At 41.0% G+C, this 14,179-nt stretch overlaps 1 long non-coding RNA gene across 1 annotated transcript in view; it reads right to left on the reverse strand.

Annotated features, from left to right (window-relative positions):
* LOC113970481 overlaps positions 1-3,200 on the reverse strand; it is a 105,101-nt gene extending 101,901 nt beyond the window's left edge. The window contains exon 1 of the long non-coding RNA XR_003535186.1: positions 3,114-3,200. This is a non-coding gene — a long non-coding RNA (uncharacterized LOC113970481). The remainder of the gene's footprint in view (positions 1-3,113) is intronic.
* Positions 3,201-14,179: the final 10,979 nt, after the last annotated feature.

Consider the following 14,179-nt stretch of genomic DNA (forward strand, 5'->3'; position numbering starts at 1 on the left):
ATTAGAAGTCAATTATTATATCAAAGTCACCACAAATCATCAAATATCCTCATTAGCCACCATTTTTGTTTTGTTTTTGATTTTCAAAAGTGATAAAGGCTAATGCAATTTCAAGTTTTTCACCCAAACTCCAAACCATGCCCAGCAGCAAATTAGAGTATCTGGACACTGAAAGGGATACATGACAGGGGAAATATTTCTAAAAATTTTGTGTGTGTGCCTGGGCCTCAGTGACACAAGAAACCTTTGAAGACAACTATTTCCTACTTCTTGTTAGAACTTTATTTGCACCTGAAGAAGATCAGACCAATAGGGATGAAGGGGTTTGTGTTGGCATTTTGCATCAGGGTGGATTTCAGCCACCAGCAAAAAAGGAACAAAATAATGAGCAACCAAAACTGTAAATGAAGCTCCTCAGGGTGCTGCACTTTGCAACATCAGCCCTAAGTCTGTCCTTGGTGACCCCAGGATATGGCCACAAGGTGCAGCAGGTGACACTTCTGCCCAGAATGACTTTTGGGGGATTCATGGAGGGTTGCTGCATTTGTTAATCAAAATAAGAGTGACAAGCAGTCAGCAGATTTTCTAGAGGGGATTTAAAGTGGGAAAAAAAAAATACAAAAAAACTCCCAGAAAGGAATAGTACAAAACTGTATTTCTCCCTCCACTTTCCAAGAATTGCCAGAAGGAGTCTTTGGAGCTGCAGCTGATGTATACAGCGAGGCTGCTTTATCTAAATCAACTTGCTACAGTATATTACACATTCTTTACTATTATTTTGATGTTTCTAAAAATATTATTGTGAAGCTGTATGATCTGATATGAAATTACATCTTATTTTGCCACAGAAGGAGGAAAAAAAAAAGAGAAAAGAAAAGATACTGATGCCACTGACATGTTTGAGAACACATGATCTGTTTTGATAGCACATTGTATTTACAAAGCCTGTCCCCAGGCAGGCTGTGCTAAAATGAATTTGCAATCAAAAGGCATGCGGTCAGGATAACTAGGAATTATTCTGGTACCTTTCTTTCTAGCAGTATAGAAATGACAGAAGATCCAGAACATGCATCCAAATATATATCCTCAGAATTTAATTAGAGAGAATTATTCTTGCCTACCTAGGATAATTGCAACATTATGTTTTGATGGCTGTTAGCATCACATATGCTTACAGATTAATAGTGTTTCTTCCATGTCTGCTTTTGATTTAATCAGGCCATCACTCATTACAATCATGCATGGCTGGTTCCACAAGATGAGAATGTATAAAAAACAACTTGCCTTGTGACAAACAGACCTGAAGCTCCGTGGCTCTTGGCACTCTGCTCAGCATTGTCTGTTCTCAGCTGCAACAGTGAATTTCACCAGTGCTGTCCACAAAATCCACACCTAATCTGAAAATGGGCATTGCCAGAGGCTCAAGCCAGGGGTGCTGAAGCCAGTGGTCATTTCTGGCTTTAACTGCAGTGAACCTCAGAATTCCCTGATGCATCCTTTACTTCAGGGCTGCAAATCCATTGAAGGCCGTGCATGCCTCACTCATGAAAAGTTCTTTGGCACAAAGCTCCTGAAAGGATTGTTAAACACACACTTGGATGGCCCGGGAATGAAACCACGAATGACTTGGGATTTGTTGGCACACAGCCAAGCCACAGATATGTGTTTGTGGTCAGCCTTTCGGTCAACTGCTTGGTCTGGCTCCTGGTTGCTTCTGTGCTGTTGCAACAGCATCAAAACACAGGGGAACACTTGTGGATTTTTGTGGTCTTTTATATATATATATATATATATATATAAAATGTAAAAGCATGTGGCTTTTACAAAAAAGTAGCATGTGCCTACTTTTAAGCACAAGTGGTAACAGTGGGACTAGATTTACACATAAAATTAGACATAGGTTTAGCTACCAAGCCAAAACAGAGACTGTACCTGCATTTGAAGTCATACTGAGCAATTCATAATGGTACTTTTAAAAACAATCATAACAGAAGATATATCACTAAGTTAAAGATTCCTGAACAATTCTCCAAACTCTACAACATCACCAAAAAATTCACCAAATAACCGACCTCAACTCAGATGAAGTAAGCAAACACAGATCCAGCAGATCACCCCAAACCCCATCAAAAGCTCAGGGGACTGCACAGTGCTGACTTTTTTCATGTGAGAGACGTGGCAGAAACAATTTTCACGCACTTCCAAATAAATTTAAGAGTGTATTTTTTTGGTAGCAGTTCAGTTTCACAAATGCTGGCTGATCAAACTTGTCCAAGGCTCCACACTCTGCATTGTTTGGAGCTGGTATTTAACCACAGAACTTTTTTCTCTCTTTTCCCTTCTCCTCTGCTTCCTTCCTTCATTCTACAGGAATGCAATCCCTCTGAAATTGAGCTTCAATACCTAGGACACACATCTTTTAATAGAACCCAGAAGCCACGATCATACCCCTAGAAACAAGCATCCGTAAAGCAAAATACACTCAGTGCCTGAATGCTAATGCAGCAATTAATCATTGTGATATCCTTGCTCTCTCCTCTGCTCATTTTCCCTTGATTTTTTGATGTCAGAACCAACTCAGTATAACACCACACTTTTAAAAAATCATCTTTCAAGTAGCAACATTAAACACTTCACAGTGGAAAGCAAACAAATCAATACATATTATGGCATTCATGGGATAGTGAGCGCTATAGTTAAAGCAGCAAAGACACATGTGCTAAACTCCTTTTTTCACTCCCTCAGAAAAAAACACAAAAGCAACCTGGACACAGCAGCAGCTTTCTTCACAAAACCTGCTGTGCAGCTGAGCTGCTGGGGGGAAACAGTGTCACTTCTTCCTGACACCCTGAACAACCACCACTGTAACTGTGCAGCCCTACACAGGTGTCTGAAGGGACACAGCTCCTGTTTATTCCTCCAAAAGCACCACACAGCCACAAAGCTTGTGCCAGGGTGAGCTCTCCCGTTAGCACAGCATGATACAAAAAGCACCACTGAGGAGGCCAAAAGTGACAACAAAGCAAAAGGAGAACAAGGGCAAGAATAACTTCCAACAACAACATCTATTTTGAGGGTTCGAAGCAAGTTTTTTTGTTTAAGCCTTCCCTTACCTTTGGAAGCACAACAGGAGCCCAGAACACACAGAGCAGGAGATTCCTGGAGCAGCAGGTGACAAGGGAGGGTTCTGGTGTGTTCCAGGAGGGTTGTGCTGTGTTCCAGGGGGCTTTTAGAGTGCTCCGGTGTGTCCCAGCATCCCCCCAGCACAGGTGGGGCCAATAATGAGATCTCATTAGCTCCACATGGGTAACAGCGCCCACCTGGGGTACTCTGGTGTTTGGGGAGCAGTGACATGATGTGGGGCACGTTTGGACAGGGGCTCCCAACACTCCCAGAGGGAGCGCATTGTGTTCAGTGCAGCCGCACGAGTTGCAGGGCTTGTGTGTGGGGTGCACTGCCCATGTGTGGGGTGCACTACTCACTCATGGGGTGCACTGCTCACGTATGGGGTGCACTGCTCACGTATGGGGTGCACTACTTGTACATGGGGTGCACTGCTCATACATGGGGTACACTGCTCATACATGGGGTTCACTGCTCACAGGGATTCATGCTCACACATGGGGTGCACTGCTCACAGAGGAGGCATGTCATACATGGGGTGCACTGCTCACACGTGGGGTTCATTGCTCACAGGGGGTGCACGGTCATACATGGGATACACTGTTCACACATGAGGTGTGTTACTCATGGGGTTCGTTGCTCACAGGGGGTGCATGGTCATACATGGGGTGCACTGCTCATACGTGAAGTGCGTTTCACATGTGGGGTGCACTGCTCATATGTGGGGTGCCCTGCTCATACATGGGGTGCATTTCTCATATGGAGTGCACTGCTCATACATGGGATACACTGCTCACACATGAGGTGTGTTTCACATGTGGGGTGCACTGCTCACACGTGGGGTGCACTGCTCACACGTGGGGTGCACTGCTCACACGTGGGATGCGTCGCTCAGGGGGTACGTGGTCACACGTGGGGTGCCCTGCTCACAGGGGTTCATGTTTATACATGGGGTGCCCTGCTCACACTCAGGGCACACTCACGTGCCCAGAGCACTGCTGGCACAAGGGTCCCACCCCAGCCCGGGGGATGGTGACAGCTCTCCCCGTTGCTCAGCGACAGCGTCCTGCCCTGGGGGAACATTCAGCCAGAGAGGATGAAAATTCCCACCTCGTGTTTTAATGCATTGGGCACAGAGATGCACACGTGGCAATTAACATTCATTTATAACACCAACAAAATGATTAATCAGCTGGGATTGCAAATGACATACTCGCACTCGAGGTTCATTTTGGTTTGCACCGTGCGTGGTATTTAGCCAACCTGTGATTAAAGGCCAAGTTCTGAGGCCTTGAAGAATAAACTTCAGCTTTGATGTTGTTGATAAAGGCAGGATTTTTTTCACAGAATTAGACTTCGTGGGGAAGTCAAAAGAAATTAGGTGTTTTGCTTTTTGTCAGTGATTATGAAATCCAGGAGTATTTTAAATTCCGTGAAGGTTTGTCTTCTCCATCACATATGGGACAGAGGATTTTACTACCAGAGGAGGGAAGAGGGACAACATAGGGCAAGATTAAAACTAAAATGCAGAAATCATAATGACAGGAAAACAGTGTTTTGCTATTTCAAGTTAAAGGAGCTTATTCATTGCAGTATTGATCCCAGTGTATCCAGAGAATGCCATGCATATTCAGGTACTATGTACAGAAGCAATGAATAAAATCATCTTGCATAGCTCAGTACTTGCTTGTAATGATATTTATCACTTTTTTATCATCATGGCTCACTGATTTTTCAACAAACAGTTCATGTTGATTTATGGACAAGAACTAAACTTTCTGCCACGCTTTTGATTATTTCCCTGTTTTACTCCTGAGTAATTCTGTTGTACTCTGCCAGACTTTTGCATCCAAAGCTATGGATCCACCTACCAACTCGTTACAATTTGTGTGATTCACACTCCTGAGTACAGCAGTTGCTGAATACCTTGGTATTCAGGTCAAAACTTGGGACCATAATCTATTGACTGAGAAAATGGTGCTACTGCCTTTAAATTACTAAGGGTAAATGGATAAAATAACTCCTTAACTGAAGTGCTATTAAGCTACAGCATTATAGGAGAAAGACCAGGGTTCCCATCAAGGTTTCCTTATATTACCTCAGGTCTGTCATGTTTATTACTTTGAATCTTTTGCTTATAGCTAGAGAATCAGCATCAGTAACTGACACAGCAAACTAGAATGAAATTCTCCTCCCAGTGCAGAGGGCAAAAGCGGATCCGTGATCACTTCTATCCCTCCTTCACACAGGGTTACCACCACCACCGTGCACGCAGATATTACCATACTGAGCTTTTCCTTGCAGTGGTACAAAGCTACTTCACGTGAGTTTTCACTCTGCCAGCCACAGTATGTCGAATTGGCAAGATTTATTCTCGAAAAGAATTTTAATGGAAAAAAAATGATAAAGTTCACAACAGATATTATTTGCATGAGGTCGTTGAACCAACGCACCTGACATTTGCTCTGTCAGCCATCAGTTTGTAGATGAGCAGCAACTAACAGTCAAGGACTTCATACTTCAGCCTGAGCCTTGCTAAGAATAGTTCTCCTGATAATTAAACACTAATGTTCTTTCATGAGTACATTATAATGAAATAAATTGCTTCTAGGGAACAATAAACTACAGGCAGCATCTGAAGCATTTTAACAGCACAGAGCATTTGGCTGCTGCAGATTCACTGGAAGAGGAGGAAGGTAATAGCATCTCAGAAACAATTTAGAAAACAATCTTCTGAACTTTTCAGTGTTTGTAACAACAAACTGGGACACTCCAATGTGGGATTTTACTCACTCTCAATGACTCAGTGCCACCTGGAATGGAAACACACGGATGATGCTCGTCTGTGAAGCAAGGACAGCATTGGGCACAGTGACTCTGGGGTCAGGGGGAGGTTAAGGTAGGTTTGGGACATGTGGTGTGCCCTGAGGACATCCCAAAACATTTCTCTTCAGTTTTCCTTGCTTAACTCTCATTGTAGCATCTCTCTGCTGTATTTTGGATGTGAAGACTGCCTGTAACTCAGCTGGGTTAACATTCCCCTCTGTGGTGCAGGTAGCTCAGATGATGTGTTAGTGGTGGACTTGGCAGTGTGGGTTTACAGTTGTACTTGATGATCCTAAAGGTCTTTTCCAACCTAAATGATTCTACTATACAGCTGTGAGAACCACTGCACTGTCCCTCCAGCCCCCCAAAACCAACCACACCTTGGGTTAAAGTGCTTCTTTCCTGCATGGAAACCCTTGACCCTTTGGCCCCCACAGTTAAACTGAATTCGGGTGGTGCTTGATGCTCGGAACTGTGAGGAGCTGTTCACAAGACTCAAGGTATTTTTACACAACTGTGATTTGCAGGCTCAGAGGCCTGAGCTGCCTCTGAAGGAGGGGGTGTTGAAAGCCCTGTGCTGCCAGGGAGTCTGTCTGGCCAGGATGGCTCCCTACAGCTGTCAGGCACCTCACAGCATCACTTGGGACACAGCAAATTCAATACAAATGCCAGACAGAAGCCAGGCTCCTCACACAGCAACATGTAATTGTCTTCTAAAGCAGGATAAATGAAATTATCATTGCAGCTTCCTACTACTTAAAGTGTGCTATAGAAATATTTCTAAAGAATTGAGAAAGTGTACTGCATATATGTTTCCAGTGAAATGAAATTGTGCATGTGCCTCCCTAATTTAAGATATTATCCTGCCATTATCAAACACTTTAAATGTAAGCAGCAAGCACAGCAGTCAAAAAAATTTATCTGTCTATTCTCTTGCTGCAGGGCAGCAGAAAGGGGTTTTGTCTTTCTGTCTTGGCTACTTTAACATTTGAATGCTTGTGGAAAATACATATTTCTGTCTTAATGCTTTTAAAATTAACTGGGTTGAGCCTCCTCTGCTTGAAAATTGTTAGCTGCCACAAAGAGTTGATACTATGCATGTTTTAAAAGAATAAAGCATATTCATTTTTATAGTGCCATTTCCAAGCAGTGTAAGCTGCTCATGTTAAAGACTATCTGGCATCCTGCTCAGAAGAGCCATTGTGATTGTTGCTGGGAATATAAAAGTATACAGAGATCACATTGAGTCATGTGGAACACGAAAGAGAAATCTTCCTTCTACTGCTCTTTGAGAGTGGCACAATTGCTTGTACATTGGCCTTCCTCCAAGACAGATGGATTATCACTAGAACAAATTTCAGTAAACCCTCCTTGCATTTACATAATGTAAGTTTCTAACATTTAACCAATTAAAAGAATTGGTGCTTATAGCTTTAAAGAACTTGTGGGTTAATTATGACTCTCTCTGTGGATATGATGGAAGTGATAAAATAAAGCACTTTGGTACTTAAGGAACCTGCTCAGTGGTTTACACTACATGGAGCAGAATACTTTGTTGAAGGACTTTTTTTGCTTGAGGAAGAATAATCAATGTTGAATTTCTATTTGTTTTCAGTGCACAAATCCCCTTCCTTAGTATCTGTTCTATCAGGGGAAGTCTTTTAGGATGCAACTGACTTTTTTAAAGTTATGAAGATACAGTTCTGTTTTATGTGAAGAAGCTCAAGACAGCATTTCTTGGCTGTATTCTAAATTTTACCTCTTTATTTGAACTCTACACGTTCTTACAGTTCAGATATACACAGGTCCTTTGCAAGAGTCTTCACACCAGTAAGAACAAAGCTGTGTTTTGGCTGAAGTCTGTAACAGTATAGAATAAGTTGAGAAAGTATTTAATTTATTTTTTTCAATTATCTTGGTTTCCTTTCTTGTCGTGACTCATTTCATTCTGAAGATGCTTTTTCTTTTCAGGGTAAGAAAATAGACATTAAAACTCTGTTGGAGAAGCGTGAGAGTTCTGGCACACAGCCTTCAAATATAATGAAAAAATACAGCAGGCAACTAAATTGTAACAGAAAAGCTTCAGTGGATTCTCCTATTTACACTGAATGGAGGTTATGCCAAATGTTTGCAAAATTTAATAAGTATTTTTTATTACTATAACAGGGCATAGAGGCTTCAATCATCATCCACTAAAATTCAAAACAACTCTTGCTGTGTTGGGTGCTGCACAAAGATCGAGTCAACAGTCAGTGCTAATAAAATCAAACAATCAAGGGAATCAGATCGGGGGGAAAAAAAGAGAGAGAGAAAAAAAAAAGTGAGGTCTTTAGGATTTATCAGCTGATTTATCCAAGGACATTCAGAAAGTTTTCAACTGAACCAAACATTCAAATCCAGAGCTCTGCAGCCCTGTTATCTCCATCCTTAAAGAACTACGTGTCTCAAAATGCAAAGAAAACTTTTCTGACCTGTTATGTTTTTTGTTCTGCCCAATTTTATTATTTTAAACTACAGAATTTTTTTCTAACCGTGGAAGTGGTCCAAAAACATTTAGAGAACATTGAGTTTTCCTCTGTGAAAACTAAGTATTAAGAAACATTAAAGCTCCATCTTTTGATTTCTCTACACTAGATCTAATTTAAGATTGCATGTTAGTTAAAATAAATAAAAAAAAAAAAACTAATCCTTTTTCTGTGAAATCCAGCTCTGTGTTTACTTACTTTTCATAATCTTCTTCTCCTTTTCCATTTTGTTCTGTTATATAAAAATAGGTCTCCTGGCAAGTAATATCAGTTAATAGCAATTACTTAAAGTATATTTTGTTTGGTAAAGAAGCAAAAATCACCCTTGATTTCTTGACACGTTCTGTAATCCATGTCATATGGATGGCTCCATAACTCTTCCTAATGCCTAATAAAATATACTACTGAACAGCACACTCATTACATATTAAACTGAGAATTCTGTTGCATAAGCACTGATGTGTGGTTTGAAAACAATAAAACCAGCATGGAGTTATGAATTACAATCAGTTTTCTGCATTTCTGATTCATAAAAATACATTTTTATGTCCTCTCCTTCCCCAGCATTTGAACTTTTCATCCAGCCTGTGCCAATTGAAAGCAATCAAAACATATTGTCTTTATTTACTGGTAGATAAGAAGATGTCCCATTGTTTCTAAATTTGGCCCCACATATATGTTCAGAAGGTTGTTTTTCTTTCTTCTTGTCATTCTTTGTTTTATTTTGTTCTCTAGGTCAGGGCTTACAAAATTTGAATTTGCTCCTCTAAATGTTTTTGAATTCCCTGCTACTTCCCTAATTCCAATTAAAGAAATTTGTATTTTGCATACATTTGTGTTTTGTTTGGTATTCCCATTCCTCTCCCTCTCCTTCCAGTTCCTCAGGAGAGATAATTACATAGGAACAGCCTATCTCAAAATAAACCCAGCAACCACAGCCTTTAAGAACTCTGTTGTTTCCCATGATTTCAACATCCCTTAAATCTCTAGCAGCACAAACTCCCTGTACACAAAGAACTTTCTTTTTGCCCTAAAGAATGTAATTTGTAGAAGAACCAGAGCATCAGTAACTTCAGCAGTGCGTTGTGATGGGGAGAGGTAACAGAGAATCAACATCATCTAATGGAGCAAAATGATTATCATTTATTGTCACCACTCAGCATTGTTAATCCAGATTAACAGTCAATAAGCTCAACACACGGAGAAAGGATAATAAAGAGGCAGTTTCTGGTGAATAGCTTGTGATGTGAAAAGGAATTAGCTCACAGTGCTGTTATCACCCCCATAGCTACTCCCTGGGCTTGGATATTCCAGCAGAGATTGATTGTACTTGGTACAAACCCATGGCTTTATTGGCCATTATTGTCTGATAAATACACAGAATCCATCAGACCAACAGCACAACTGATTCTTAGGTAGAATTCACTAGAAAATCCAGGTACTAATCACCACTATCATAACAAAACCACAATGATTCATTAATGAATTTCATCATGATGGAATCAATTCAGCCAATGCCACCAAATTCATTTTATACACAATACTGCTCCTGAACATCGTAGTGTTGGAAGGAAACAACTCAGGAAAATGTGAAAAGCGTCTCTGCTGTGCTGGATTTCTACAGAACCAAAGTTCAACAGCTATTTTCAGTTTGAATGACTTTGACGTGAGGAAGGAGAGGGAAAAAAAAGATGGAACAAAACAGGTTTTCCTGAAAGTGTTGCTTTCAGGTGGGTGTCTGTCTCAGGCTACCCCGAGCTCAAACACCCATGCAGCTCTGCAGACAGCAGAGCCTGTCAGAGCTGAAAGGTGCAGCACACAAAAAAACACAGGCCAACAGCCATAAAAGCGAGTGCAGAAGAGTTTGATGGAATAATACACTCTGCTACAATACTTTAATATTCTCCAGGGAAGACCAGAAGAGACAAACTTCACGACTTCTCGCTGCAAAACAAGAAATCGTGGATGTCTTATTTAATAGCTTGAACAATTTGAACAATTTGAACAATTTCCAGAATGCAATCTTTCATCATTGGGTTTCAACACTGCATTTTTAAAATGGGATTATATGACAGAGGATGTGGGGATTATAGAGAGAGGCTAAAAAAAGGTTAATATGAAGCAAGAATAAAAAATGCTAATTGTATAAAATATTGCCTCAAAATAAAATCCATGGGATTTATTTTCACAGACAAACAAAAATACTTCCTATTTTGGATTAATAGAAGCCAATGTATTTTAATATAATTTTTCCATTCAAGCTGAAATGTGCACTGTTCATCCAGCTCCATTTTCAGCTTGCAAGAGGCTAAGCCCATGCACAGTCAGTGAATTCTTAGGGCTCAGCTGGTGCAGAGTAACAGTCACTGGCTTGGACATCAAAGCAACTTCCCCAGCATCGAAAGAGGTTCCTGGCACAGCCAGAAAAATGAAGCCTTGCCCATCCTGTGATGATCTCTCCAACAGTTTTTCATCTGCTCAAATTTAAATAGCAAGACAATTAAAGGAAACTTCATTATTTTAGAGAACAGGAGCTAATCAATGAAGAAAGAAGATCCCTTCCACCAAAAAAATAAGTCCAACAATATTTTTGGGAGGTTCCTATTTCAAGGAGAGACAAAAGGAACATTAAGCTTTTCAGCTGAAAAGATGAAATCACTTTAGTTTCCAGTCACTGCCATTAACCCACGTTCACATTAACCACTGTGGGATGATTTGTGCAAATTCAAACAGACACACAGAAGTTAATGCTTTAATCAACAATGATACTGAACCAAAAGTTTGTGATGATAAAATAAATACGAAGACTTGTTTTGCAAGTACAGATTTTAAAATGTCTCTTAAAGCCCAATAATACACATTTTTGTCAGGACCTGCAATTTTAAATGAAAGGATATAATTTTGCTGCTCAGATAATGGAAAATTTATTAACAGCAAGAACAGTGACTGAAATAGAAGATACTTATCCTGGGATTTGTTTACTTCATGAAGGTTCCAATTTGCTTCTCAACTATACTGATGTAGATCAGGAAAAGTTTAACTGAAGTTAGTAATGTTTGCCACTTTAATGCTCACATAAGCAAGAAAGAAACAGACTGGATCTTGTAATCAAGTAAATAGAAGGTGCATAAGTGATTTACATAATCTGAACTTTATCTAGCAGCTACAGAGAGGAAAAAGGAGACAGAAAGGTTCCTGTTACGCTATGTTGGATCCAAACTGTGTGATATTTTAGAAGATACATCTGCCAGTGCTTGGGAGACCTAAGAAACGGGCAAAGTAGAATCTCCCAGAGCCTTTTGGTCTGTAGCTGAATGTTGAGCACAGCTGATTTAAAGGCAAGGCATGGAACTGGCACCAGCCCGGAGGCGCCCGTGTGCTAACAGGTGCTGGGACTGCCTGGATAACAAATGGAAGCACTCTGCAGTGCCATGTTTGTCACAAGGGCCCAAGGGCTCACAATTCACCACTCCTATTTGTCTCCCAGAGCTTGATTTGTTAACCTTGTGGCAGCCTGTCTTTCCTTCAGTGTTGTACACGGAGTAATTACAGGTTTCACACCACAATGGGTTGCCAGGGCACCTCCCGGAGCTCAGGGCAGCGACGCAGACACAGAATTACAGACAGATGCCTGCAGTTGTGATGGCTACATTAATTTGCTCCTTTCACAGGTCACAGCTTTGGGGGGGTGCTTTATTATCCAGACTGCTCAGCAGGGATAGGTTTGCTGGGAAGTGGTTGCTGCAGTTCCCTCCTACCCATGGATATTGGGAGAGACCCATTCTCAGTGCCAGGGGAACACTTGGGGTGGCCGATCCCGACATGAAGGTTCTGTGTTTCCTCACGTGCCAATCTGCATTGCTGTCCCTGTGTCTTACATGAACAACTCCAACTGGGTGAAAGGAGTTTGGAGGAACAGATTGAAGTGTGAACCAGCTCTTCCACCTCTGCCCAGGCTCGTCCACTGATGACTTCTGGACTGCAGCAAGAAGCAACGTGTAAGCAGCACAGAGAGAGATGCAGATGGGTTTAAGAGTGGCTTAGGAGCTCAGGGGGTAAGGCTTTAGAATACTCCTACCCACTGCAGGTTGCTTTTGAAAATGGAAAGTGCAAGTGTTAAGTTGGTATAAAATTTTGTCTCTTTTGCTTAATGCAGCAGCTGGTGAGGTCACGCTGCCTTTTCCGAGTGCAGTCCCAGACACAGATGTGCTGTGGTCAGTCAGTTGGATCTTATGTTCCTCTTTTCTATCCCTTCCTATCTCTGAAATATAAAGGAGTACTCACACTGGCTGGGGTCTTTCAATGTGTTATCAGGCCCATAACTCAGCCAGCAGCCAAGAGTTTTAACTTTGTGATGCTTTACTTTTGAGAAAAAAAGCTGGCAGAATCACAGTCCTGCCTCAGTAAATGCTTAGGTTTATACATGTATGTGTAGAGAAATAAAAAAGTAGAGTTTAGGTTTGCTTGGTCTCTGATTTGATTCAGAATATGTGATGACAACAAGTGAATTAATTTTACATATGCAAAGTAAAACTGCACACATGTATTTAAGATGTAGCTCATGCATGAAGTAATTGGGAACTCATGCACACACTGATTGGGTGCTCATGCATAAATTATCTGGGCACTCATGGATAAAATAATTAGGCACTCATGCATGAGCTAATTGTGCATTCATGCAGGAAGTAATTGGACATTCATGCATAAATTAATTGGGGATTTATTAACACCTTTATGCTGGTTTAGGTGTTGTTTTAGAGAACCCACTGAGGTCTAGATGGAAGACCAGGATCTAGTGATCACCACACCAAATATGTGAGGGGCCACAGCATTGGTTTTAGTAGAACTAAAGGTTCTCCTAAAATAAGTTTTAGTCTTTCTAGAACTTCATGAAGCTGGGCTACCTGGCACCATGAATGGCATGTCTGAATAGTTATTCCATCAGATACACCTCAGGGTGGATTTTCCAGTCCCACTGCCAAACAAAAGCTACTCCAGGCTTTAACAGGCTCCTACTACTGTCAGCAAGCAAAGATTCCTGATCAAGATTTTTTAAATGCAAGAATTGTAGACAATTTGCAATCTTCAGTCCTTTCAACTACTGCAAAATCTGAATTAAGAACCAATGAAAAAACCTTTGCACTGAGTAAAGTGCAGGTAGAATCATACTGAGAGACAGTAGGGGAATGGAGAACTTTCACTTACAACGTTCAAAAGTTTGATTAAATGTGGTAATACAGTGAAGAATAAACCTTCCAACTTTATTTTCTACCTAACAGCCAGGCTTCCCTTGCAATATTGGTTTAGAGTTTTGCTGCAGCCTTTAAAAGTTGTTGCTCACATTTATTTCAGGCTTCTGTTGTTCTTCTACTCCATATCCACCTGCCACAAGCTTCTCCTCCCTTGTAAGCTTTTTAAGGTTTTGTTCATATAAGTAGGGTTTTGTTCAGCTCATGCACAGCTGTTTTGGGCTGTTTGAGACATCAGATGGTGTTTTGCAGGCATCAGAAGGATTGACACGTTGGGGGTCTCTGTTTTCCATTATCACCTTTTAATTCAAAGCCAGGCATTTATTAACACCTTTGTGCAACAAAGGAGAGATGTTGCCTGGTTTATGTAAATGTAGAAGTGCCCTGGGACTGGCAGAGTTCTGGTGGGGACAGCGCTGCAGCAGGTGACTGTATGACAGTGTGAGCTCAAAAGGG

Source organism: Neopelma chrysocephalum, unplaced genomic scaffold (genome assembly GCF_003984885.1).
Source record: "Neopelma chrysocephalum unplaced genomic scaffold, ASM398488v2 Primary Assembly neopelma1_77, whole genome shotgun sequence".
NCBI lineage: Eukaryota > Metazoa > Chordata > Aves > Passeriformes > Pipridae > Neopelma > Neopelma chrysocephalum.